The sequence below is a fragment of the Mandrillus leucophaeus genome, unplaced genomic scaffold (genome assembly GCF_000951045.1).
Source record: "Mandrillus leucophaeus isolate KB7577 unplaced genomic scaffold, Mleu.le_1.0 Scaffold325, whole genome shotgun sequence".
In the NCBI taxonomy this organism is placed as follows: domain Eukaryota; kingdom Metazoa; phylum Chordata; class Mammalia; order Primates; family Cercopithecidae; genus Mandrillus; species Mandrillus leucophaeus.
Genome location: NW_012103421.1, coordinates 935,405 through 941,658, shown reverse-complemented (window position 1 = coordinate 941,658; position 6,254 = coordinate 935,405). Strand labels below are relative to the sequence as shown.

Sequence of the window (6,254 nt, the reverse complement as noted above, 5' to 3'; positions counted from 1 at the left end):
GTTAGCCAGGATGGTCTCGATCTCCTGACCTCGTGATCCGCCCGTCTCGGCCTCCCAAAGTGCTGGGATTACAGGCTTGAGCCACCGCGCCCGGCCAGAATGTTGTAGCTTTATCTGTTATGTATTTATGTCTTTGATCCACTTTGAGTTAATTTTTGTATATGATATGGAGTGGTCCAATTTATTTTTCTCATGTGGATATCAATTGTTTCGATTGACTCTTCTTTCCACATTGAATGTTCTTGGCATCCTTGTCAAAAATCAATTGACCATAGATGTATGGCTCCACTTTAACACTCTGATTCTATTCCCTTGATCTATATATCTATCTCATGCCAGTATCACATTTTCTTGAATACTGTTGCTTTGTAGTCATTTTGGAGATCAGGAAGTGTGAAGCCTCCAACTTTTCTTTTTCAAAATTGTTGCTATTCCGGGTCCTTTGCATTTTCATATGAAGTTTAACATCAGTTTATTATTCTACAAAGAAACCAGCTGAGATTCTGGTAAGGATTGTGTTAAATTTGTAGATCAACACAATTCCGGGAGTGTTGCCATCTTAACAATATTAAGTCTTCTAGTCTATGAGCATGTAATGTCTTTCCATTTATTTGTATCTTCTTTTCTTTCAACGGCGTTTTGTAATTTTCAGAGGATAAATTTTGTACTTCTTTTGTTAAATTTATTCCCAAGGTATTTTATTTTTCTTTAATATGGTAAAAATATACATAAAATCTACTATTTTACCCATTTTAGGTATATAGTTATGTGGCATTAGGTAAATTTGCACTGTTGTGCTTTACTCTTTTTTCAGGTTGTTGTACATGGAGTTGTTTTCTTAATTATATTTTCAGATTTTTTTTGACAGTGTGTAGAAATACAATTGATTTTCGTATACTGATTTTGTCTCCTGCAACCTTACTGAACTCATTAGTTATCATTGTTTTACAATGGATTCCTTGGGGTTTTCTGTATACAACAGTGATATGGTTTGGATGTTTGGTACTTCCAAATCTCATATTAAAATGATTCCCAATGTTGGAGGCGGGGTCTGGTGGGAGGTGTTTGGATCATGCATGGAGCCCTCATGAATGGCTTGGTACCATCCCCATGGTAATCAGCGAGTTCTTACTGTGGTAGTTTATGCTAAGAGCTGGTTGTTTAAAGAATCTGCCACCTCCCTCCACCTTGCTCCTGCTCTTGCCATGTGATATGCCTGCCCCTCTGCCTTTCGCCATGATTGTAAGCTTCTTGAGGCCCTCACCAGGAGCAGGTGCTGGTGCCATATTTCTTGTATAGCCTGAAGAACTGTGAGCCAATTAAAATATTCTTTATAAATTACCCAGCCTTGGGTGTACCTTTATAGTAATGCAAAACTGAACTAACACAAAGATTATGCCATCTCCAAGTAGTTTTACTTCTTTCCAGTCTGGATTCTTTCTCTTCCCAAATTGTCCTGGATAGAACACTCAGTAAATGTTGAATAGAAGTGGAAAGAGCAGATCTCTTTGTCTGGTTCCTGATCCATGGGGAAACATTCAGTCATTGCTGTTAAGTATGATATTAACTGTGATTTTTAATAGATGCCCTTTATCAGGTTGAAGATGTTCCCTTCTATTCCTAGTATACTGAGTACGGCTTTTTCTCCCATCATGGAAGGGTATTGAATTTTATCACCCAAATGCTTTTCTGTGTCTTTTATTCTATCGTCAATTGCTATAGACGGAATGTGTGTTTCCTCACGATGTATATGTTGAAATCCTAACCCCCAATGTTGGTATTAGGAAGTGAGGCCTTTGGGAAGTGGTTAGGTCATGAGGGTGGAGACCTCATGGAAGGGATTAGTGCCCTCGTAAAAGAGACCTCAGTGAGCTCCTTTTTTTCTTCCATCATATGAGGACACAAGAAGACAACTGTTCATGAACCAGAAAGTGGGTCCTCACCAGACGCTGAATCTGCCAGTGCCTTGACCTTGAACTTCCAAGCCTGTAAAATTGCAAAAAAAATAAATTTCCGTGTTTATAAGCCACCAGTTCGTGGTATTTTGTTATAACAGTCTGAACAGACTGACAGAAATCGTGGTGTTTTGTCTTTTATTCTATTGATAATGGTGCATTACATTAATTGATTTTCAGATGTTAATTCAACCTTGCATTCCTGAAATAAGTCCCATTTGGTTATAATGTGTAATCCTTTTTAAACATTGCTTGATTTTACTTGCTAGTATTTTGTTGAGGGTTGTGAGGCTTTTACATCATTTTCATCACAGTTATTGTAACGAGATACAAAAATCAATAGTATTTCTATACACTGTCAAAAACAATCTGAAAATATAATTAAGAAAACAATCCCATTTACAACATCAAGAAAGAATAAAGCACAATAGCGTGGATTTACCTAATGCCACAGAACTATATACCTAAAATGGGTAAAATAAATTTTATAAGTTCTCTTTTCATGTTTTTGTCTGATTTGAGTGTCAGGGTGATACTGGACTCAAAGAATGTATTGGAAAATTTTTCCTCCTCTTCTATTTTTTGTTGTTGTTGTTGTTGTTGTTGGAAGAGTTCATAAAGAATTTATATTCTTTAGATATTTGGCCACCTGGCCCTCTTGGGCTTTTCTTTTTGACTAGTGTTCTGATAACTAATTCAATCTCTTTAACTTGTTATAGATCCATTCACATTTTCTGCTTATTTCTTAGTCGGTTTTCATCTTTCTAGGTATTTGTCCATTTCATCTAAGTTGTGTAATTTATTGGCACAAAATTGTTCATAGTATTCCTTCATAATCCTTTTTATTTCTGTCAGGTTGGTAGTATACTTCCCTCATTCATTCCTTTTTCCTTTTCTTTTTCAGAAACAGAGTCTCTCTCTCTTGCTCAGGCTGGAATAGAGTGGTGTAATCATAGCTCACTGTAACCTTGATCTAGTCTCAAGTGATCCTTGCCCCTTACCTTATGATAGGTGTGCACCACAACACCAGCTGTTTTTCAAAAAATATTTTGTAGAGATAGGGTCTTGCTTTGTTGCGCAGGCTATTCTTGAACTCCTGGCCACAAGCAATTCTCCTGCCTTGGCCTCCCAAAGTGCTGGGATAACAGGGGTGAGCCACTGCAGCTAGCCTCTTTTTTTTCCTTTAATTTGTAAAACTGCCATTCATTTTCGATTTTAGTGATTTTTCTCTCTCCTCCATCGCCTCATGCACTTCCCCCTCTCTCTTTCCTCCTCCCCCTTTCTCCCTTTCTTTTCTTCTCCTTCTCCCTCTCTCTTACCAATCTATCAAAGGTTTGTTAATTTTGCTGATCTTTTCAAAGAACAAAGTTTTGGATTTGTTGACTTTATTATTTTTATATTCCATATTTTATTTCTACTCTAATATTTATTATTTTGGGTTTTTTCTACTTGCTTTAGGTTTAGTTTGCTCTTCTTTCTCTAGTTTCCTGAGGTGGGGAGTTCGCTTATTAATTTGAAGCCTTATTTTTTGATACAGGCATTCATAGCTATAAAATTCCATCTCTGCACTGCTTTAAATGTATCCCATAAGTTCTGTTATGTTGTATCTTCATTTTCATTAATCTCAAAGCACGTTTAATTTCCCTTGTGAATTCTTTCACCCATTGATTATTTAAGAATGTAGTGTTGTTTAATTTCCACATGTGTATGTTTCCCTAATTTCTTTGCTACTGGGTTCTACTTTTATTCCATTATATTCAGAAAAAAACACCTTGTATTATTTCAATCCTTTTAAATTTAGGGAGGTTGGTTTCATGACTTAGCATATGGTCCTTCTTGGAGAATGCTTCATGTGCACTTGAAAATACTGTATATTCAATGTTGGTTGTTGGGTGAAGTCCTCTATAATTACCTTTTGAATCTAGTTGGTTTATGGTGTTGCTCATATCTTCTATTTCCTTATTGATCTTCTTTCTTCTACTACACATTATTGAAAGTGGAGTGTTGAAGTCTCCAACTGCTATTGTTGAACTGACTATTTCTCTGTTCAGTTCTGTCAGTTTTTGCTTCATATGTTTTAGTTCTATTGTTAGGTGAATATATGTTTATAATCATATCTTCTCATGAACTGACATTTTATTATGAGATATTCACATTTAACTTCAGTAACATTCTTAAAGTCTCCTTTGACTTTATTACAGCACTTCAAGATACTTATGGTTGCTGCTTACATGATATATATTTTTCCATCCTTTTACTTTCAGCTGGCAGTCTTCATCTAAAGTATGCCTCATATAGATGGAACACAGATGGATCCTGTTTTTCAAATCCAGTCTGACAATTCCTGCCTTTGATTAGATTGTGTAATCCATTCACATTTAATGTTATTACTGATATAGTTATATTTACATCCTCAGTTTTACTTTTTGTCTTTTCTATGTACTATTTCTTGTTCCTCTATTTCTCCTTTGCTGCTTTCTTTTCCATCTAGTGAATATTTTCTAATATAAATTTTCATTTATGATTCTTCAATATTCTATTTGTTATTAGTGTTTTCTCTAGGGCTTACCTTATGTATTGTCTCAAAATTTACTTCATATTTATATTAATCCTGGTGAGATATAGAAGTTATTCCTGTATGAGTTTATTCAGTTTTACCACTTTTGTGGTATTATTGTTACATATATTACATCTTCATTATGCACTATTATAATCGTATTGTATAATGATACATCTTTAAAGAAGCTGAAAGGAGAGCAAGTATATATTCCTAGTTTCTGTTTTATTAACCTCCTTATATCATATGTTTGATCTACTTTTTTGGTTTTTATGGATTTGAGTTACCAGCTGGTGGCATTTCCTTACTCTAGAACAGCTTTGCTCCTATTTACCTCCTTGTTCTTTGCTTTTGGATATATGTGAACTTACTAGGAGCACTTGCTTTTTCCTGAAGAACTTCCTCTAGTAGTTCTTACAAAGCTGGTCTGCTAACAAGAAATTCTGTTTTTGTTTATCTAGAAATGTTTTTATTTTGCCTTATTTTTGAAAGAAACTTTTCTGGATACAGCATTCTTGGTCAACTTTTTTTTTTTTTTTTTTTTTTTGAGCACTTCAGATATGTTACCCTACTACTTTCTGGGTACCACTGTTTCTGACGAAAAGTCAGCTCCACATTTGTCTCCCTGACACCAGAACAGGGGAGGATATTAAGCAGAGTGCCACATAGCCTCACCTCCCACCACTTCATCCAACAGTAGTGGTTGGGTAATAGTTCAGTACCCCACTCTGAATAACTGATAGAACAACAAGACAGAAAATCAACAAGGATATGAAAGAGTTCATACTATTATTGTTAAATTGTCTATTATTGTTGAATTGCCTGTTTCTCTCTTCAGTTCTGACAGTTTTATTTCATATACTTTAGGGCTGTGTTTTTAGCTGTTATAAATTTTTATTTATGATTTTTGTTTATGATTTCTATTTCTTCCTGTTAAATTTTCTCTCTTGTAAACATTGTAAAATGTTTCTCAATATCTCTAATAATGCGGCTTGTTTTTAAAGTCTATTTTGTCTGATTTTATTTATTTTATTTTATTTTTGAGATGGAGTCTCACTCTGTCGCCCAAGCTGGAGTGCAGTAGCGTGATCTTGGCTCACTGCAACCTCCGCCTCCCGGATTCAAGTGGTTCTCCTGCCTCAGCATCCCAAGTAGCTGGGACTATAGGCATCTGCCACCATGCCCAGCTAATTTTTAGTAGAGACAGGGTTTCACCATGTTGGCCAGGGTGGTCTTGAACTCCTGACCTCGAGTGTTCTGTCTGCTTCGGCCTCCCAGAATGCTGGGATTACAGGTGTGAGCCACTGCACTTAGCCAATTTTGTCTGATTTTAGTACAGTCACTCTAGCTTTCTTATTACTGTTTGCATGTCATCTTTTTCTACCATTTTACTTTGAACTATGTCTTTGAATCTAAAGTGTGACTCTTGCAGACCATATATATTTGGATCCTGCTTTTAAGGCAGTCTGGCAATCTCTGCCCTTTATTGAGTTTTTAATTCACTTATATGTAATATAATTATTGATGCTGAAGGATTTATATCTACCATGTTGTTATTTATTTTCTATATGTCTCATATCACTTTTGTTCCTCTCTTCCTCCTTTATTGCCTTCTGCATGTTGAATAGATATGTTCTAGAGTACCATTTTAATTCCTTTATTGGTTTATTTCCACCATTCATTTTTATTTTTTTTTCTGTCCATAAGTTTATTGCCTGTATCTGAAAAATCATCATAGAAAA

The 6,254-nt window shown here is 35.4% G+C and overlaps 1 protein-coding gene across 2 annotated transcripts in view; it reads left to right on the top strand.

Annotated features, from left to right (window-relative positions):
• The window catches only part of KCNQ1 (potassium channel, voltage gated KQT-like subfamily Q, member 1), a 405,403-nt gene that overhangs the window by 163,773 nt on the left and 235,376 nt on the right, over positions 1–6,254 (top strand). The window lies entirely within an intron of this gene.